Source organism: Falco peregrinus, chromosome Z, assembly GCF_023634155.1.
Source record: "Falco peregrinus isolate bFalPer1 chromosome Z, bFalPer1.pri, whole genome shotgun sequence".
Lineage (NCBI taxonomy): Eukaryota > Metazoa > Chordata > Aves > Falconiformes > Falconidae > Falco > Falco peregrinus.
The window spans coordinates 72,315,042-72,337,749 of NC_073739.1; the positions used below are offsets into that span (position 1 = coordinate 72,315,042).

Genomic DNA, 22,708 nt, shown 5'->3' on the forward strand with positions numbered 1-22,708 from the left:
ATTTAAAGATATATAATGTTTTTTCATTCAGTCTTCATTTCCTTACATTAAATTGCACTTTCTTTAGTTATCCTTCATATGTTAATCCTGATTTTTTCCCTGCTTATTTCAAGTCACGGAGCATTGCCGCTCTTTTGTTTTGACACCATTGACTGTGCTGCGAGACTGTGAACTGAATCAAGCAACTAACAAACTCATTTTGTGGAATATCTGATCAAATTTGCAAGTTTTTTTCAGGTGGCCTAGTTCCTATAATAGGAATAAATACACTGATGTAACTAAAGAGGCATCAGAGGGGAGGAAAAAACCAGCTGTATGTTGTCATGAAAGGCATTAAAATGAGCACTGTCAACATGAAAACGTACATGGATTTGTGGGGTCATACCCCTGTCCTTCCAAGCCATCTAAAATGTTCTGTCTATATGCTTCCATATAGTAGTTATAAAGCATCTGTCATTGCTATTCTGAGAAGGTATGAGTTAATTTTTTTATGCTGAAGATGTTGCAAACATGAATAACTTTGAGCCACAAAGTAACAATGGGACTGAAATTCCAGCTGTGGACAACTCTGGAGAATTAGCTACTAGTAATTTTTTAATAGAATAGAATATTTCAGCTGGAAGGGACGCACAACGGTCACCTAGTCCAGCCGCCTGACACCGCTTCAGGGCTGACCAAGGGTTAAAGCTCGTTACTAAGGGCATTGGCCAAATGCCTCTGAAGCACTGACAGGCCTGGGGCATCGCCCACCACCCCAGGAAGCCTGTTGCAGTGTCTGACCGCCCTCTCGGTGAAGAAGTGCTTCCTGACGTCCAGTCTGAGCCTCCCCTGGCGCAGCTTTGAACCCTTCCCGCGTGTCCGTCAGCGGATCCCAGGCAGAAGGGATCAGCACCTCCCTCCCCACGCCCCCTCCCCAGGAAGCTGCAGAGAGCAGCGAGGTCGCCCCTCAGCCCCCTTTGCTCCAAACCAGACGAGCCCAGAGCCTCAGCCGCCCCGCGCAGGCCATGCCTTCCCGCCCTCCCACCAGCGCTGTTGCCCTCCTCTGGGCGCCTTCGAGGACCTTCACACCCTTCTGAAATGGCGGGGCCCAGCACCGCGCACAGCACCCGGGGTGAGGCCGCACCGGCGCTGGATGCGGTGGGACGTCGCCCCTTCTGAGCGGCGGGGTGGGCTGCCTTTGGTGCCCCCGGGATGCGGTTTGTCCCTCGGCTGCCCGGGCACCGCTGGCTCACTGAGCCGGCTGCCCCCAGCACCCTGACCCCTTCCTGCAGGGCTGCTCTCCAGCCGCGCCTCTCACGGTTTGTGCCCCGTGTCACTCCATCCAGGAGCAGAATCCAGCATTTGGACTTGTTAAACTTCGTCCCCTTAATCACTGCCCAATGCTCCAATCTGTCTCGATTTCACTGTCTTTATAAAGAAATGCATCTCTGCTTCCTAATTGCTTCAGCAGCAGTTTAGTTCAACTGTCCTTCCTCTGGATGAGAATAATATTTTATTTTTTAAAAAAATAGAAAATATATATTTATACGTGCATCTTAAGTGTTAGAATATTCTTACAAGTAATCTTGACTTTTTTACAACACCAACCAAGAAATAGTCATCTAAGATCTGCTAACAGTAACTGATGCATATGGGGGATGGGGTGAAGAGCAACCTGTACTTACAGATTATAAAGCATGTCTTTATAACAGAAATATAATCTTCATTCAGATATTTGAGATAAAATACTCCAAACAGTATTGAAGATGTTGGCCATTTTTACCATTTCCAAGGTACAGCCTGCAAAGCCAATGCAGATACATAACGTAGATCAGGTGTGGTCAATCATACTGAAGTTTTAGCTGGCATGAAACTAGGCCGAGCAAAAGAGAACAGTACTACATCATATTGATAGTAGATAAGGAAATAACATACTTGGACGGATTAAGTGAATGTATCTTACTCCTTCATATTTTGGGTGATGTGGTTTGTTAACGGTGTTATTCACATCTTGTATTATACTTATGGCATATTATTGTTGTAATTCAATAAAAAATTTGTAATGAAATAAATTGATTGATCGTCTTTTTAAACCTTGCACACAGATGCTGCAATATTTCTGTTTTTAATCCCGAAGTACTGTGGTACACTTAACTACTTTTTGCAAATCTGATTAATATTTCTCCTCTTAAAATCACTTGTGGTAGCCAGTTAATTTGTTCAATTATATTATTAGAGAATTTCAGAAATACACATCACTTCTAAATATAGCGAATTGCTTTGTTTTAAAATGGCAAATTGTGTAAATTCCAACTTTCCTTTTTATTAAGTTACAGCCAAATGTAGACCTGTAGATGTTGTTTGGTAGCCAGACCTTGTGATAGAAAGAAGTGCTAGAAGAACTGAATGTTTAGAAATTAAGTAAAAGGGAAAATCATACCAAGTACAGTGAACAGAAGAGTCCTAAAAAGCAGTGGGGTTAGACTTGAGTATGAGAACAGATGTAAAAAAAAAAAACCCAAAAACCATATTGCCAAAGAAAGGGATATCAAGGCACAATAATCAGACAAGAAATAGTCAGAAACTGGAAATTTTAACATGAGAGAACATTGCTTAAGTATACTGCAAAACGAGACTTGTCACCAGCAAAGGCATTTAAGTGGAATAGGGGAAGTCGTCATTAGAACTGGCCAGTAAAGAACAGCAAACATCAAAACTGCAAGCGTTATCCCGAGCTCAAGTTAACATTGGCCATGCAGAGGAGTGGGGCCCCTTAACTCAGACTCAATGTCACACTAGTGTCACTACACTATTTTTTGATCATGTGTGGTCCACCCACTTTCTAGGTCAGCTGGACATGTCAGCACCTAGTATTGTAGACATGCCCTCTGCTTGGCTATCTGCATGAAAGAAAACTGCTTTGCTTTAATGACAGTGTTTCACTTTATACTTGGGTTCTGCGCTCTTTCTGTTCTTCACTTGCACCTGCTTTGAAATCACTTAAAACTGTTTTTCTTAACAAAAACGAGAATTGTGGCAGCTCATCTCATTAAAGAAAGGCAAGATTTCCCTATGATTTCGTTTCCCTGCTAAAGCTTTTCAGAAGGGATTCTCAGTTACATAGAGATATATTCCTTATCTTAGAGCATAACACTTTTCTCTTACAGCTTTAAAGTTTCATGTCTTAAAACCTAGATTTCCATATTGGTATTTTCTGTTTTGTGAAAAGAAATTGTACAGTTGCATGACTCAGTATAAAACACTGGTCAAGTGTGGGATATAAATACTGCTTCCTGAATATACAGTAGTACATAGAGATCTTACAATGCCATGGAAATAGACATGCATGGACAAATGTACTGTGGATTCCTCCAGTAACTGCCCTTATAGGCAACTTAGGTCCACCCAGTAGTTGCTGCTGGATTCCCTGGTCTCCCAGTTGCCTTACACACTGACACACACATTCAAATGGGTGTTTTCCATAAGCTGATCCAAACCTATAAGTCTTACTGGTAACTAACCCTGGTAGACTCCATGGTTTCTCCATGAGCGGTTACGAACTTCCTGGCCTCTCCAGTAGCCAACTCTCAAATCCCTGTGGTCTCTCCATCGTGCAGCCCAGACTTATGGACACTCCAGTACCTGAGTCCCAAACCTTTTATCATACGGGAAAACTGTGCAGTGAAATTTCCTGTAAACTATGTGAAATGCCTTGACTTGAAGCAGAAAATTAAGTAAATTTGCATTATAGTAAAATGCAGCAAAAAGTGCTATTGTCCACAAAAATGTAGTGAGTTCCACTTGCAATATTCTGAACATTTCTGGTTACCTTAGACTGTGTACAAAAAAGCACCTTGCACAGGTATCCTGTCTTTTTATTTTTATATTTTTGTGCCATATTTTCTAGTATTTCTTTGAATTTCTGTACTCTTTAGCCTCCCCCCCCTCCCCCCCCCCCCCCCCTTGCCTGGATCTGGGGGTTTTTTTTCTGTATGTTTACTCAATATTCAGATTGTTTCTATCAAAATTCTATCCAGGGTATGTTTGGGTTTTTTGGTTCAGTGATGGCTGTATCAGTATGCAGAAGTCATAAATCACTTTATTCTGATTGAAGCAAGAACGTGAGAATTGGATCACTTTTAATAACCTTGTTAATAACAAGGTTTGCTATTAAGTAAACATGGATTACACAAGGAAGCAAGGATGTATTAAAAAAAAAGATGTGCAAGGATAGCTTAATGAAATAGAACCCTACAATCAGGGATTTGCCATAGACATTAGTAGTACCAGCAATGTGTGCGTGCATTCTTGGAAATTAATCCTAATGTAGCACACAAATATACAGTTACACAAAAACATGCAGAGCATCTCAAACCCCACACAATACGCTTTCAAAGGGTGGCAAGGGAGTATTACAGCAAAGTGCTACCAGTATTTGAACGAGAGCTCCCACCGATTTTCCTCCTTGCAGAGAGCTGAAGGACCAGACAGGCTACTAGTTTGCTTTCATATTTAGATGGAAGCATTCTTTTGATACTGAAAAACTGGAGACACGACTCTCTAATACCTGGTTTGGAGTGTTAGAAAGCAGGCATTCTTTATTATCAGCACCGGATGCACAGGGAATAATTTCCATCCAACACACATACTGACTTTGTTCACTATTTATCTTTATATGGCCAATCTATACATATTAATGACATTTCTGAGAAACTGTTAGCATATTCATTACAGTTTCAAGAACTGGTTATCATATCTACACTCTTACTACGCATGTGTGGCCTAATGGGTCAGGGGTCCTCTGGTGGCCCTTTGAGACATCTTCATCCTTTCTTCATCATCTTCCTCTTCTTATTATTATCCTTTTCTTGACCTTCTCTTCTTCTGGCCCTGTTTCAGCACTCTTGGCTCATGTCTTGGTTTCGGACCGGTTCTTACCTATTTAGTAGCTAAACTATCCTATTCAGCGTTCTGCCAGTGGCTGAACTACATAATACAGCGTTGTTCAGCTTGGCCATGTCATGGATACATTAGTTGCCACATTTACAGTTAAGCACACTGGTGAAATTCCTCCGGTATCACTTCCATAATGGCAACAATGTTCACAATTTCTTGAAGGAATAGTATGAAGAGCACCCACACAAATTACTCTCAACAAAAAAAAAAGACAGGCAGTTCAATAAAAGGACCAATTTGGCTAAATTGTGAGTTCTTTGTGATGGAAGAACCTGAATATTGACCTGAGAAACAGAGTCACATAAAAGGTGGAAACTAGGTCAGTTTACAAAGCTTCATTGTCTAAAAGGCAATGTTATTTCACCAGATTATGTCTATTAACATAGATACTATTTTTAAATGTTGGCTTTTTTTTCTTAAAAACTGCATGGAATACATTAGAAGTAGAAAATAATTCTCAGCTAGTACACGTCAAAGAAATCAAAAATGTCAGACTAACATCCTGAGGGAGAAAATTGGTCTTCTTGGTTATTTAGAGTATTTTCTGGTTAGTATGATCTGATACATTTCACAAATAAATATTTTTATTGTGATAAAAATTAAACAGAACCTTCTGAATTATTCTGGTTGACTGGGAAACAGTATACTAAATAGTTACTTTAGACAGCTTGTGGGGGAAATTAAAAAATGATGAGCAGAATTTATAGGAGGGAATACAACTTCTGTCAAAATCTCCCATATACTTTCTACATTCCTGTTAGAAAAAAAGTGTTGTATTTTTAAAAAGCATATACAGAAAAGAGAAGGACCAGTGAAAAATCTGTGTGTCCTTGTACTTTTTAAAAATACCTAGAACAAAGTACCTTCTAGTACTTTTTTTGGGAGATACTGCAATCTAGTCTATTAGCCAGCAAATGAAATAATAATAATGATATTTTCCTAACCGTTATTTCTGTAAGGCATTTTAAATAGGTGGCTCCAGAGAATGAATTCATATATTTATTCACAAATGATAAATAAGAACAGTTCTATGTTAAAAATGCAGATTTTCTGCAGATTGCTCTTCATTTGCATATTACACTGGCACAGGCAGACTTACAAATTGACATAGACATGTAAATACTTTCCTATGCCTGTGAGTCAGGTACACAGATATGTAGACTATCTATCTAAGTATTGGGTGCAGTAATTTAAGATAATTGCAAGTGTAATTGTCTGCATCAGATGCCTTAGAATCATAATAAAAGGCAGGCTTTTTCAAGAACAGTGGGAAAAATTGTCTTCAACATTGCTTGGAAACATAGAACCTCTATGGCTAGATGTGTTTGAGAACAGGTTAGAGAAATTTTTTTTTCTAAAGTACTTTGGTACACTTGATTATATCTTAGAACTGAAGAGTGGTTTAGAGGAACCTCGCAATATCAACTGTACTCTGTGCTTAGTTGTGTAAAATCAAAAACTTTATCCCATTCCACAAGTTGGCAAGAAAATGAGCAATAATCAAACTGAGCATTCTCCAGAACTTGATAGCTCCTAAATGCCTTGCACAAGGTGATTTGGCCTATACCTTAGATCTTCCATTTCAAAAGGATTTCCTGTTACTTATATTTATGGCTGAGAGGAAAAGGCAGTCAACTTTGTACTTCAATAACTTTATTTATTTATCTCTCTGCTAATGAAGTGTGTGCATGTCAAATGCTGCACATCTGTTGTGAAGGGTGCTAACATCAAAATTTGTTGCAGTCTTTCAAAAACACTGTAAGACTATGAATATAAAGCTGTGGTTTGTAACAAAGAAACAAACCTTTCACAAAACCATATTAATATCTTTGTCTCAATTTAATTATCTGTACATATCAGCAAATTAATAATACCAAAGTGTTTTGCTAATAAACCAGTATTTTAATGCTCTACAATTAAAGCACCTTCTGCAGCGTCTAAGCTTTCACAAGGAATCTCGCTTATCTTTGTAAGAAAGATTCTGACGGCACAATAATGAAAGCAACATAACCTACCAGAGACAGGCACTGACAAGTGAAACTTTAGATGCCAAACTATTTGAAAATGAGAGTGTGTCCCTATGTAATGTGTTTTCCTCTGCCATTTGACATACATAGGATGAAAACCTCTTCTCTTGTCTGTGCAACTGACCTATTGAAATGGAGATCAGGCTATCAGACTGTTAGCTTTACCACTCTGAAGTGGAAAGCTATAAAAAGACTTTTAAAACAGGAAACATTCTCAAGAGAAGAATCATTATTAAAATTTTATTTTTTTTCACAGTAAACTACAGATCTAGAAACCTAAAGTTTCTGCATAATTACAAGACACTGTTTTTAACTGTTACCATGCAAATTCCATAATGGTTGTGTGTATATTCATCTGTTACTGAGCACCTAAACCCTCCTGAGGTTATCCGAGTGGGTGTTACGTGCTGCCACGTATTGTGGCATAGAATATTTCACCTGGGAATTATTCCTCTAACACCTTATACCTATTGAATGGAATACTGTCAGCTGGAATCTTGCCTACACTAGTACATTAGCCCCTGAAGCTCACCTAAGTCACGACAGGGAGTGTGGCCATCTACCCTCCATCACCCTAATGTTTAGGTGCTTACCTTATGCATCAGAAGTTCCCTCAGCAGATAGCTGTGCTCACACAAATGTTTAGGAGTGTTTGATCTGCAGAGGTGGCTTTTTCTTCCATTAGGAACATCTAATATCTAAAGCTCAGGTGGCACTGGTAGACAGTGTAGCATTCTTGCTTCCAGAATTAGTTTTACTTTCTGACCACCTGTTGGTGGTCTAATGTAAATACTTCCATCAGTGACCTGGAAGATGACACATCAGCATTTGCAGATTTGCAAAAGGTAGTAAATTAGGGGGTGAGGTCAGGCTGAGAGATCGAAGTGGTGGAGTTTCAAGTCAGAGGATATTTAATAAACCTGAGTGGGCCAAAAGAAGGCTCATATATATATATATATAGCTCCACACCTCAAATGGAGTAACCTCATGCATCAGCACAGGCTGGGAACCAGGTGTCAGGGCAATAGCTCTGTTGGAAAGGACCCGGGACTTAGAATGGATGCCAGGCTGAATATGAGACAACAGTGCACTCTTACTGTGAAACAGGCAACTCTGCATTGTGCTGTTTTATGGGGAGAGTAACTGCATCTGTGCTGCTGTGTTCCCTGGTACAACAGAAATGTCAATAAATTGGAGCAGAGGGCCCCTAGGATGGTTGGTGGACTGGAGCATATGATGGACAGGGAGAGGCTGAGGGGAGAAGGTTCGTTTAGCCTGAAGAAGAAAAGCTTAATGGAGGATCTACTGATGTTCTTCAACTACCTTAAAGAGCAGACTCTTCTAAAAAGTGTATAGTGGGAGAAGGCCGTGGTCAGAAATTGCAGTAAGGGAGATTTGGATTTGACATAAGAAAGAAATACTCAGAGTGAGTGGTTAAACACTGGATTGGTTCAGCTAAAGGGGCTATTGAAACCTCCATCTTTGCAATTCTCAAAGGCATTTCTTGCCACTGACTCATGAGAAATTAGGGACTTACCCTCTATCATTCCTCTTCTAAGGTCAGAAGGTTGATTTGGATATTATTTGTTAGAGAAGCAGTACCTCGAATAGGCGCTTAAATTGAGCAGAGTGTGTTTGGCCTTAGGGGAGCACAGCAGTAATTTGATGTAAAAAAATTGCTTTTGCTGCCTTTACAATTTATATTCTGTGCACTACATTTTCAGTGACTTTGTGATGGTAGTTCCTTACTCTTTGCTAGGAATACTTCTGTGAGAAAAAGCATGAGCAGACAAAATTAGCATTATTTTTTATATTTGCTTCTGACAGAGTGATTCATAAATAATCTTAAAAGGCTTTGTATTTTTAATGATTTTGCCCAGAATTTTTTAAGTATTTATGGAGGGTTTTTTCAAATACGTAGTTACATTGAAGAGCCATTTATTGTTATGCACAAAGAGCAAGGCATGTACACTCAATAAAAAATCTTATTTTAGATTAAAGAAAACAATAAAATATAAAAAACAGCTGCTGTCCCTGCAGATAGGCAGTCTTACTGGGATATTAAAGTTCAAGTGCCAAGAAAACAAACATAATTCATATCCAAGTTCTACTTGTCAGAGTGCTTTGAGCGTACATCATATTGTTTGTTTGCCATGTGTTTTGGGTTGGGTTTTTTTTGCTTTCCATGGAAGTTTTCCTGGTAGTGTGTTGAGTCCCATGAATGGCTTGAGCAAATTGTGAACACTGAAGTAACTGTTTTTCCAGTCTCCAGGGCCTGTTTCTTCAGGTTGTGTCATTGTAAAGTTCCATGTGTTAATTCCTTCTTTTCGGTCTGTGGTTTGTAAGAAATTTTCATAGCCATTTTGATTGCTAATTCTCTACTGTGTGGCTATCTTCATCTCTTTGCAGAATTTAGTTCCTCTTACAAATATGCAGAAAAAAAGGTCAAAATTGAAGTAGGTATACCTCACTGATAAAACATTCCTCCAGTTTTAAACTACTATGATAGAACAGCATCCGTTAAAAACATGAATTAGGCATTGTGACTGTTTGTTTCTTGCTAACACATTATCACATACAAAGCTTGATTGACTTTTAGGAAGAAAAGTTACTAATTACCAAGGAGAGCGATAGTTATCATCATTACAGACAAGTTGGAGTTTTTTGCAATTATGCCTATCACTCATAGTGCACAAAGGAAGGACAAAAAAGGACAAAAGAAAACAAAACAAAACACAACAGATAAAAGAATAGCTAAGTAAAGATTAATTACTAGAAGTTGTCAGTACTAAAATGACCAGCTCGAATGCTTTTAGTATGCTGATGGTCCTTATGTGGTTTCTTCTAACTAGCAAGTACACTTCTGTACTTGTACAAAAGGTGAATCAGTGTGTCCGTGTCGTGTGTGTGTGTCATCGTGTCCGTGTCCCCCCCCCCCCAGTAATCCTGAATAACAATTAAGTATTTTGGTTTAAAATAATTAAGTGGAAAATTGGACAGCTTTCATAGGAGGGAACTATTTCAAAATTTCCTATTTGGGATCCAGCTATTTCTTTCACTGTTTCCTGAAAGACAAGGTAGTTAACTATGGCAGAGACTTCTTCCTTGTGGCTCACTGCATGGAAGAAGTTTTAGAATGTGCACGTGTGGGAAGAAAAGATGCATGTTGTTGTCATTTCGTGATTTAAGCTGTGAGAACGGTCATACTGGTTCAGATGAAAGGTCCATCTGGTTCACTATCTCTTCTCCAACCATGGCCAGTAAATGTTACTTGGGAGAGAATAATCTCAAGCACACATGTATTTCTCCTTCATAAACTAGCACATTAATCATGCAAGTGAATGCAAAATGTAGCAGCTTTCTTGTTAAGATGAAGAATATTCAGTACGCAATGAAGTACTGCTCACCTACAACATTTTTCTAGACAACCATTATATATATATAATCTATATATTACACACACACCACAGCATGTGGTGGGCTGGCTGGGGCCGGCTGCCAGGTGCCCACCCAAGCGGCTCCATCCCTCCCCTCCTCAGCTGGGCAGGGACAGAAAATCCACGGAAAGGGTCTGGGCGGAGGTGGGGGCAGGGACAGGGGCAGGGGCAGGGCGCTCGCCCGGGCAAAACAGGCTCGAGTCGGGGAAAATGAATTTATCACCAATCAGAGCAGAGTAGGATCATAAGAAATGAAAACTGAGCCCTGAAACACCTTCCCGCCGCCCTGCCTTCTTCCCAGGCTCAACTTCACTCCTGACTTCTCTCCCTCCGCACCCCTCGTGGTGCCGGGGGATGGGGAGTGGGGGCTGCGGTCAGTTCACACCTCGTGTCCGCCGCTCCTGCCCCCTCGCCCCCAGCCCGGCCCGGCCCGGCCGCCGCGGGGGCACCGGCCCTGCCCCAGCCCGGCCCGGCCCGGGCTCCTCTCCCCGCGGGGCCACGGGCCCTGCCCGGAGCTGCTCCAGCGCCGCTGCCCGCGGGTCACAGCCCCCTGCGGGCACCCCCTGCCCCGGGGGGGGCCCTGCCCGGGCTGCGGGGGGGGAGCTGCTCCCCCGGGGGCTCCGCGGGCTGGGGGCACGGCCCGCCCCGCCGGGGGCCGCCCCGCGGGCTGGGGGAGCCGCTGCTGCGGCGCCTGGAGCCCCCCGGCCTCCCCCTGCCCCGGCCCGGGGGCCGCGGGGCTGCTGGGCTCGCTCGCACTTAAATACACGATCTGAAATACACGGTCCCTGCGGCTGCCACCGGCACCGACGGGCTCGGCCTTGCCCAGCACCGGGCCCAGCTCGGAGCCGGCTGGCACGGGCTGCACCGGGCACGGGGGCAGCTTCTGGAAGCTTCTCACAGAGGCCGCCCCTGTGCCCCCCGCCACCAAAACCTTGCCCTGCAAACGCCATACACAGCACTATGACTCTTAACAATCATATAACATGATTTTCAATAACTATATTTTTTTGGAAGTGAGCGTTATTTTCTGTTTCATAATGGCTTTAATACACTTACTGGAAATAATCCCTAAGGGAGAGTTTTCTTCTAATATAGATACATCTAATAATATGATGTGTTCTGTCCTATTATACACTACAAATTATATGCCTTGGAAAATTCCTAATATAAGAAGGCAAAGATTGTGCAGCTGCGTTGGATAGCACAGCTGCCAGGCCCAGAAGTTAGAGCAGAGACCTGGGACTGTGCTGGAACAAGGGACACGAATACATTGGGGCACACCTCAGGAAAGGTCCTTGTGTAGCCATTCTGCTGCAGTCAGGGCTGAATTTACACATCCCTCAGCAGGCTCTGCTCTTGGCCATAGGGCTTACGCTGATGGCCGTCAGCAGACTGGCGTGGAGACGTACGTTAGGCCAAGTTCATAACTGAAGAGATTACAGAATCAGAAGGAATCTCATCATCATTACATAGTTCTGCCTCCTGCACGTTATATACTTTATTGATTTCACATACATCTCCTCACCTACTTCAACAACTTCTGGCTGATTTAGGGAGCAAATGACTCAAGGCAGAGTTCTAACGTTTTCACATTTGAACATAAGGGTGGCAATACATAAAATGCACTCTTACAGCTTGTACTAATAAGACAGTCATATAAGTTAGAATTTAAGTGTTACTTGTATTTAGTGTCTTTTAAAATGTCTTTAAAAGCTGTATAATATGTATAAAACCATAATGGATGGGACCGTTTCTTAGAATATTTCAAAAGACAGATCAATTTAAGAGCAACTGTAAATAACTGAGAAACAAGTCTTTTGAAAGCCTGTTTTTATTACCACCTCTTTGCCTGTTTGTCTTTTCAAACAACATGAGATTCTGTTGGACATACTGTGTTAATTAGATGTAGAGTTTTGTGGAAACCCATTCTGGGTTAGAAATGTAAGCAGGCTTTTTGTAACAGTAAAAATATCCAATAAGAAATGACTCATTTTATGATAGTGTAACTTTAGTTACAGATCAAAGAGATGAAACAGACTCTGAAAGGGTTGGCTGGTCTATCACAGAGACCATGTTATTGTGTGATTGCTATTTTGTGTTCATGGCATCATTGTTTGTCAGTTAGATCTTACATTGTTAACCTAGTAATTGTATATGTGCATCTCACATCAACCAAGCTGTTGTGGTACAGAAGTATTTTTGTTTATAATTTAAGCAAAAAAATAATTAGTCAAGATTAATATCATCTTTATTTCATGAATGTTCCCATGAGAAGAAAACATATTTCTAGACAATAGTTTACTGTTTTTCCTTTTCTCTAGATGATTAAATGGGAGGGAGGGAGCTTTTGACGCAGAAATGCAAGAAATATAACAAATCCAAATACAGATAGTGGGTGAGATCCCCATTCCTTCCACCATGTTCCAATACTGTTTTAATAATGACCATAATTAAACTATGTGCCAACTGTGAGAGAATGAAATATTCAGTGAAGACATACATGAAAGCTGCAGGGTTTGTTTGAAAGGGTTTGATACAAGTCCACAGTTAAAAAAAAGATAGGAACGTTTCACAAATTTCTCTAGGAGACAGTCATCAAGCATGGCTTAGTGAAGTAGGAAGCTGCCACATTGTGCGATGACCCCATCCAAGAAACAGCAATTATTTCATCTATATCAACAGGTCAACTCAGCTGAACATGCCAGCCTTGGACAGCTGAATATGAATTTACAGGTGTTCAGAGGGCAAGTGATACAAAGCTGAATTAGATAACGTTACACTTACAGACTGAAGTCTGTATTAAAAAAAAATTATCAAAGTATTTTGAATGTATATTGGACATCATGAGACAAGGATGATTCCTGAAGAACAGCTCTCCATGATGACAGGCATATTCCTTATAGTTATGTAAATACCAAAGATGTGTTTATAATTTCAAAACAAAAATAAATATATCAAAACAACTTCTGTAAAACTAGAAGATCTGATTAATTCATTTGTTCATTAATTCATTCAGGCTCTCTAAGACTTTCAATTATCTTCAGCACTGTTAGAGCTAGCTAGGTCTTCGCACTGTACCTAACTTTGTAGAATCCCAGTCTTCTCTGTTTTACCAACGCAGATGAGGAGTTGCACTGGCTGCAGCATGGGTAAGTGTGGTAGATGGAATCCTTCGTTAGTAGTTAAAGGACAACTTTCACAGAAGGTAAGTGACCTCACTTCTGGCAGAAGTCGTGTCTGCCACAGTCGCATGGCAGGCTTACCCTGGAAAAGTGTCAGGTCCCTCAGGACCAGGCACTCCTCCCTTCCTTTGCTCATCTCAGCGGCCACTTTGCCACCGTCAGTCACACCCATGTGGTCTCCTGCCTGCCCGTGGCCATGGGCTCCTGAAGCTGTGTCTGCTCTCCAGAGTGGTGGGTGTGCTGAGAGGTCACACTGACTGAGATCCCATTGTGTGACCAACGACTACATGTTCATACAAAAATTATTAGCACGTCTGAGGGTAAAGAAGACCGAGGATTTCTGTGGCAAATGGCAATCTCATGTATCCCAAGAACAGAAGTGCAAGAATAAGGTGCCCCAAGTGCAGACTACTATGGAGGTCTGAGGAAGGGTTACAGTGGCACAACACACTGGCAATTAGAGTGATTGTGGTTTTGTCTGAGAGGTGCAAAGGATAAAAAAATAGACTCACAAATGTAAGGGCTGGAAATGGAGTATGTGTTAAGAACAGATCTTGAAAATAAACCAGAACCAGTGTTTTTGTCCATGACCAAAACTCCAGAAACAGGGAAGGGCTGTATTTTTGATGACATGGAGTGTTTGCAGAATGACCTGAACTTGCTGTTCTTGGGGTACTTCCGGGTAAACAAGAAGGCACGGCCTCAGCTGCCAGCCCATCACGGGCTACAGAGAGCATGGGCTACAGCTCTGTCAAAACGGGCTCAGGACATCCTGGTCCTAGGGCTCTTTGCTGTATTTCTGGGGCAAACCTGCAGTGTGATAAGAGGCAGGACTTTTGAGACACGTGGGTGATGTGAGATGTGAGTGAGCAGCCATGGCACCTGCCGCATCTTCTCTTGCATGACAAATGTTCTCTAAGTTTATTTTGTCTGTCTCTAAAGAGACTCACATCAGAGGGGTTTGGCTGCTGTTTCTTCAGAGGAGGTCATGGTAAGGGAAGTAGACATCAGCAGAAGAAAATATAATTTTCCCTGTAGTTCTATGAATTCTTTCTCTACTCTTTTATTTCATATATTCTTTCCTCTACAATTAAAAAAAGAAGCTTGCCCTGTTTTCTGTCCTCTGGGTTTTTTAGTGTTTTGGGTTTTGGTTTTTTTTCTCCAGGGGCACAGGGAAGGGCAGGGACAGCCACAACTCCTATACAAACTGTTACTCTCTGCAGAAGGCTGGAGGTTTTTGGTAGATAAGGGCTGTGGGAAAGGGAAAGGCGGATTGCAGTGTCCTCTTATATGCCCTTTCAATCTCCCTGCCTGACATGCTCCTTTTAGCATTTTTCTCACCAGTAAAGCCCTTTCCTGAAAGCTTACTGCTTTCTTTGACTGGTTTCTCCAACTTGTATCTTCCTTCCTGCCTTTCTCCCAATCCTACATGCTTCCTCTTGTGACACTATTTTGCTTTTTTTGAGGGTAGTGAAATTCTGTTCAGAATGTCAGAATTCTGATGGAGCTCCGACGCAGAATTAACTTCACTGAGGTTGGTGAGGTTATACTGATACAAATGTCATTAAATCAAAAATAAAGTTAGACCATTGCTCTCTTAATGTACTTAAACTTCTTTTCCACAAATGATCTTTCGATATTAAGGATGGCTGTTTGGAATTTAATAGCCTATTTTAACATTCCAAGCCTATGAACTTTTCTACATAAATCAGTCTAGACCAGCCACAGAGGAATCTTTCTCAGTTCATTACTGGGGCAGCTTAAGATCCTGACCTAAACCAGATTTCTAAAGTGGATACACCAGTTACATGACATGGGATGAGTCAAGTTGATAATCCCTTTCAAAGACTAGCCAAGCTCTATTCTGAAAGTAGCTATGCTTTTTTTTTTACCCTGTTTAAAGTCTGCTCCAATTTTTCATACTCCAATGGTTAGTACCCTTTTAGTTTACCACCTGATTTTATTTATGTTCTCATTCTACCTGTTGTTTTTGCTCCAGCATTGTTCCTTAGCCTAAAAGCTACCAGACTTATCCAGTACTTGTATTTACAGACATACATTACCTTTGTAGGGACGAGTAAGTGCCTGTTCCATTTTCTTGCCTCAGCCTTTACTTTGTCATACTAAATGAGCCACGTTCTGTCAGTTACTTTTTAATAGATAGGCTTTAGAGCCTTTACCTCATTGCAGTGACCTTCCTTTTCTCCTGTCTTAATTTGACAAAATCTTTCTTGAACGTGGGTGACCTGTGTTCTGCGCGTACGAGATCATACTACTACCTTAAAATACTCTCCTTAATCCAGTGCTCCTAGGATCACAGTTGTCTTCTTGGCAGTATTCCACCAGAGGCTGAATGTGCTTGTACAGACTTGACTGACTGGCTTGAATATTGCTACTAGTGTAGCCACAGGCACACAGTACTCATTAAAAGCTGAAAAAAAAATGAACTCAAAATCCTGGGGAAGTATTTAAGAACTATTTCACATTGCACTGCCTGCTGCTACAGTTACCAAGGTTGCATTACATCAGCTAGCTATAGACTGGATAGCGCAGGTTTAAATGTGAAAGGTTATCTTTGTTACAGATCTCAGTGATAGTTCTTAACTCTCATCCCTCACCTTGTCTTTTACTAAATATTAGTGATATGGTTTTAGTTTTCTTTTTCCCACCAATTTGATTCCGGGGTACAAAGCCTGTTTTGGTTAGGGGGGGCAAATGTGCATGCAGACCTTAAGGTTTTACACTCTTCTTAGAGAAATTAGGAGAGTGATGGTGTAGACAGTACTTCCTGATTGACCTTCATTTTGAAAATCTCTTTCCTAGGCAGGATCTTATCTCTCTCTTCCCCCACTCCCCATTTTGATCTCCCCACCCAAATTTAGCAGGGACAAGCAGATGCAGAAGTAAAACCACCAGCCACAGCCTGCTACATCTTTTCTGGCAGGTGAAATACCTGTTACATTCTACCTTCTGTTCCTCCTCTTATTTCTGAGATGATAGCATCTTTTTAAGCACACATTCCCTATTTACCAGGAGCAGTTTCATCCCTTTCAACACAGAGAGTCACTGGTGGAATTTGCTCAGAGCTGGCTGAACGCTGTGAGCATGTGATCAATAGTTTATGATACACTTAGCTGGGTCTTTACTGCCAGCTATGCATTCCATTCCCCTACCGCCAGCATGTTTAACCTCAGAGTGAGCCTGTTCAGAAATTTGCAACAGGAAATGCCTTCCACCAGTTTAGCTCCCTAGACTATCTTCTTAACATTGAGTCAAATGGATAACACAGCACACATGATGGATGGAAGGGAGCAACGCAGGTGGAGGTGCAAACTGAAACAGTTCTTCTCAGTAGCAGCTGGCAGTTAGCGTAGCCCAAACCATGCTGAAGAAACACTTGAAGTTTTATAATCCCCATGTGGATAAATCAAAATGTGTGTGTTTCTCACCTGAAAATGTTTGCCTGTCTTGCTAAGAAACTGTTCATATGATTGCTGATTATTTTAAATATTCTGCAGAATGTCCATTTAGTGACCAGATATGAAAAATTCTGGCCTTGATTGGAGAGACTTGCCTCTAATAACAGCTTCACATCCATACCACAGAAATCTTGCTTTGTTAAGAAAAAGAATGTTTTGGCTCAATCTTCTTGCTTAAAAGAATTTTCACTACACATGCATGCATTTTATTTTCTATTCTGTTCACTGGCATGAATGCAGAGAGGATAAAAATGTTATTCAAAGAAAGCATTAATAAGAATATGTAAAGATGTTTTCAGTTAAGTAGAGGTGGATGACCAGTGAACAATTGAGTATGTCAGTAAAATTCAAAACCCTATGGCATAACCTAAAACTCCCTGCAAATCACAGGGGAAAGCTAACAGAATTACAAAAAAAAGGCTGTTTTCTTCTGTTTAGTCAGCTTTATGATGCAAAACCAACACCTATCATTTTTTTGTAAAAATAATTTATTTTTTTCTGCTATTCTAGAATATCAAACAAGGACTACTGGCACACAGAGTATTATGGATGCAGTTTATGCTGAAGGTCTGTTAGTTTTCTCTTAAAAAAAAAAAAGACACCAAGCAAAAAAAAAAAAAACACAAAAAAACAAACCGGAAAAAAACATCCTAGGCAGTAAGCATTTAAAAGGAGCCTCAACAAGCTGTAGAGTATGTAGCTGATGCTTAAAAATAATCTTTTTCTCCTGATGCATTCCTATGCTACAGAGTATACCTCTCACATTTAAAGCTGTCATGCTCCAAACATTGCTTGCACTGAAGAGAATCACTGTTTTGCCTCCAGCAAGGAACGTAAGTGTTGCAAAACTGACTCCTCCTCTAACGGGGAGAACGTGTACAAGTACACAGAGTTGTATTTCTCCTACAGCTGCCAAGCTGAGTATTTTGCAGTCAGAGCTGTAAACCTTAAAGGCTTGCTCTTTGTTTATCTTTATGCTTTGGGGTCTTTTTTCCCCACTTTCTTTCTGGATTTTTTAATATTATTTTTTTTTTTTAATATATGTGAAACTCTTTCAAATGCTGGATTTTCCAGTCCTTGTTCAGGAAGCATTCATGAATTGACATGGGTCAGCATACTTTTCGTTACCAGGCGAAAGTAAGTATTGCAGTTAAATCTGTTCCTACTGTATGTTTACCTGACTATAAAGGGTTCTGTGTCATAAAGGACAGAGTAGACTGTAGTTCTGTTAGCAGAAATTTAAAACTTACAAAAAAGTAAAATCAGTTCAACTGAACATGGTATGCTAAATATTGTAAGGTTCACATTCTGGAAATATTTTTTTTTTAACTTGTCAGTCAGTGGTCTCTCTTTTGAAACACTGAAATAAGCCAGACACAGAGATGCCACTCCTTCTATATGTGTTTTTACAATTATATTCAGGATTGCGTTTATTTTTTTTAAGCATTTTTAATGCACTTTGTATACTAATATCATGTTATTACTGCTTTATGTCATTTATATTTTATATAAATATATATATATAAATATATATATATAAAATTAATTTTATCTTATTTATGTTATTCATTAATGAAAATATGTTGGTTCAGGAAACAAGCCTCCTGAAGCTCCCATAACTGCCATCACATTTTCCACTGTCTAATGCTCCTTAGCTATTATTTTATTCTTCCTGTGTGTTACCCTCTCCTGTGTTTCTGTATACATTCACTAGTTAGCAGGTCCTGTTTTGTGTTCTTACCTTCAGAATTCTTTGGTATTGGCATGAATTGACACTCAGATGCTGAAGGGAAACAGAGAGAAAGGAAAGAAAAGCTGGTAACTGAGCTGGCGAGAAGTAAAGAAAACGGTGTGACTTGATCCTAGGAGCACCTTTTTAGCCAATTTTCCCTGCATTCTGCTGAAACGCTGTACCATCATCATCTGTAATATTTTCACTATTCCAGCAGTCACCTGGGAATTCATTAATAATCTGTTAATGAATACAGCTTCCATTGCTACGAGTTCCCTCTAGGGAGCGCAGCAGCCTGCAAGGCAGCGTACGGATTCTCAGCCAGCATAAGCTTCCTGCTGCAGAAATGCTGTGCTGCAGCTAGCAGCCTTCTCTTCTTTTCAGAGTTGGCTTGCAATTACTGAGCTGAACTCGGCACTAGCAAGGCAGGGAGGTGGGTTGCCCAGGCAGTGAGCAAGTTTAAGCAACAAGTCATGCTTGACTGTCTGCGTGATGAATACAGCCGTTTACCATATGCATTTTTCGTGGCACCGAAAGTATCTATAGAACAAGGTCTGCAGTGTGAGTGCACATACTGGTTTTCTGTGATGAAGTCCAGCCTAGATAAAGCCTGACACAAAGATTAACAGGACCCTTATTTGGCATGGAGCTTGCAGATCTTGAAGGAAAACAAAATCTAGATAAATGCAGTTAGCGTAAAGGCAATGAGGAGCAAAACCTGATAGGTAACCGTAGCAATTTTTGTGCTGTTAAAACTGAACTCTGCCCCACTAAATTTTCCTGTGAAAGATGTGGTGCTTTGACAGGCAACATTTTCCCATGGACTGAGCTCAGAAGGATAGTTTGGGTCTCATAATGTTCATGTTTATGTTTAAGAAGAGCTTTGTATGTTTTTTAAGCTATTTCCATTGGATTGTCATCTAGTTTTTTGTTGCCCAGCTAAACAGCTTTTCTAAATGTGTCAGGTTTGCTTGGTTCCAGCTGAATTAACACCTGTTGCAAATGAAGCTCTGCTATCAGAAACCAGGTACTTGGGAGCAAAGGTGGCTTTCAAAAGCTCTGGCCTTCATTTAGATTGTGGCAGTTTGACTTCTACACATTCCTTACTGCAGTGAAGCAAATGGAGTTCAGCCACTTCCTTCAGCTGCATCAGGATTTCAGTCCAAACTTCTGCTCTCCCAGGATTGTATTCTTCACTGAATTAGATGCAGGTTAGTTACAGACTCATGAAACAACAGAAATCCTTTCTTCCTACTACCTCTTGGTTTTGTCTTGTTTGAAGCTAATATTCCAGCAGTTCCAGATACTCAAATTTCCAAACTTTGAATTGTTTTCTATATATTTATGTACCTGCGTGTATATACATAAACATCAATACAATTTTTATCCTTCAGGCAGAATTGTGTTAGGTTTTTGTCCCAAGTGCTTGCCTTCTTTCAAACATCTACTCCACCCTGAAAACCTTAGTTTTCCCTGGATTCAGCTTCAGCACCACTGTTTGCTATTTATTCCTCCAGTAGAGCTGCCTCTCAGGGAGGCTCTAGGACTTCACAGGGTAAGATCAAAGGGCAATTCAGCCTGTACCATAAGTCCTTGGTTGTACTAATTAACAGGACTGATCTAATGCTCTAATAACTTCACTCACAATGACTTTCCCAGTGCCTTTTCCTGACTGGTCCCCTATATTTTTCAGGGGACACCTTCATTCCCTGGTTTGGTCTCCATTCTTGGTTACCTCTGCTATCACGTTTCCCCTTAGCTTGGCCCTGAGTTAAATATCCCCTGTCACATGACTCTGTACTTACTCCCGCTGCATGGTCAACTAGGCTGAACTTAGCTCATTTGAGGCTGATCTTAGCCCTTTTAAAGAACCGGCTCATCCCATTTTAATATCTTTTACTGATAGGTCAGCTGTAGCTGTACCTATTCTTCAGTCCTCCCCCCACCCCAAGTTATCACTGTGGAGCAGTTTATTTAGAAAAAAAATAAAGTTAATTACAAAAGCATCAAAAATGTAAAAGCTTTCTTCATAAAAATCTGTGATGATATTGTTTAGGTTTTCTTTCTCTTCTGAAACACTTCATTAAATGTTTCAGCTCACTCTAACTTGTGTGTCTCAATAAAAGTTCAAACCAAAAATTTCACTCAGCGTAAATTAAATCTCTGCTTTTCCTTTTTGAAGATCTACTATCAATTTTTGTATGGTCTGGACTAGTACAAACTTTATTCTGAGTATCTTGTGACTACTTTTCAAATTGTTGCTTGTCTGTTATGAGTAAGAAGGAATACAAAAGGACTTTATGAGACTTGCAGCTGTTGCAACCACCATCAAAATCTTTCTCCTGTTTTTTCAGGTGTGAATATTGAGAAACAGGAAAATCATCTAGTCCTCATCTTACTTAGGATATCACACCCTACATATTTGGTTTAGGAATTACAAACTGTTAATGTGCTTTGAGTTCAGTCAAATTGCATGGCACTTTTCTACAGCTGATCAACAGAAGTTTTCTTAAGTTCATAGTGTATAGCAAGTAACTTCATATGCCCAGAAGCCACCTATGCTTGGTAGAGTTCTGCAGTGTTAGTGATGTTTTCTATATGTTCTATGTTCTTTTGGAAATTTCTCTTGCAGTAAAAAAGTTTTGTGTTTCGAGTTACAGGATAGCTGGTGACCTTACAAAGGTTTTGTATAATTTTTATTTCAAAATAAACTATGTAGGATTTTCAGTTGAAGATTCAGAAGAGTTTGGATCAGAATTCTTAAAATGAAAAATCCAGAAGCACCCAACTATAAGGAAATTTGTATCAGTTTCTGACTGCATGACTGAGGAGTCTACTTGTAACTACAGTGATTCATCTGAAAGATGTATCTTGAGGTTGAATCTGGGGAAGCATACAATAAGTTTACTTTTCCCTAAAAAAAAAGATACCCCTTTTTTTCCATCCAATTCAAACATTCAACTCAGTTTATTATGAGCATTTATTAGGATATACATTGAAGTGACTAGAACAGGGAAGGGAGACAAACTGGGAGACAAATCAATCAGTTCTGTCTTAAATTATAGTATACACAAGCATAGCTGCTCACTGCCACGGAACAGTTCAAGCTGAGATCTGCAGTAGTTCAGAATTTGAAAATCCACTGCAGGACTGCAGATTCACTTTTGCCAGCTTCTTTATCATTAATATTTTTCCATATTTCACTGAAAAACATGATAAGAAATACTGAGAAAAAAATCTAAATTTGCAAAGATTCAGACAAGTGTAAATCTCAAAGCACTTACTTGTTTCCATAGTCCAGGTTTCTCATCTTGTGTCATGGGCATTGGGAGGGACAGAGTATTCCAGAAGTATTTGCAACATGTGAGCATTTCAGAATAGTACTTAGAAGCTTCTTGAATACGTACGCTCCTGTGTCCACATGTTGTACCTGTGGAGTGTGCATGAGGTGCTCTGGTGCCGTTGGATGAACTCTGCAGACACTCTGTGGGGCAGCAGGAACCAGCACAGGAACAGCTATTCTCCTGCCTGCAGCATCTGTCTGCCCAGCACAGCCGTGGCGCTGCCAGGTGAACTTTCCTCTGCCACATACTCACCCACACCTTGCAGCAGCATATGACCAACTAAGCAACCTGAGGTCTTAGGGCAGCCTGACATAATGCCCCAAAAAGTAGCTTGGGGATTGTTTTATATTTCTAAGAAACTGCTAGTGCCAAAGGCATTCCGTGTTATTTTTGTTTCTTTTACCTACCCCACTCTAGGTTGCTGAATTAAAAATGTGAAAGAATGAAAGTTTAAGAATAAATACTAAAAATGTTTTCTGAAAGATCTCTGCTGTTTAGGGTTGCACTTAGGTGAGTCCTATCCCCTTTGTATATAGTTTAGATTATCATTATGATCCCTTTAGCTTTACAGT

At 40.5% G+C, this 22,708-nt stretch overlaps 1 protein-coding gene across 7 annotated transcripts in view; it reads left to right on the forward strand.

Annotated features, from left to right (window-relative positions):
* PRLR (prolactin receptor) overlaps positions 1 to 22,708 on the forward strand; it is a 122,937-nt gene that overhangs the window by 18,058 nt on the left and 82,171 nt on the right. For 6 of the 7 annotated variants that reach the window (XM_027797174.2, XM_027797175.2, XM_027776808.2 and 3 more), the window contains exon 1: positions 17,933 to 18,197. The exons of the other annotated variant lie outside the window; for it this stretch is intronic. The gene's annotated coding sequence lies outside the window, so the exon portion shown is untranslated. Of the gene's footprint in view, positions 1 to 17,932; positions 18,198 to 22,708 lie in introns of those variants that run through there. 7 annotated transcript variants of the gene reach the window in all.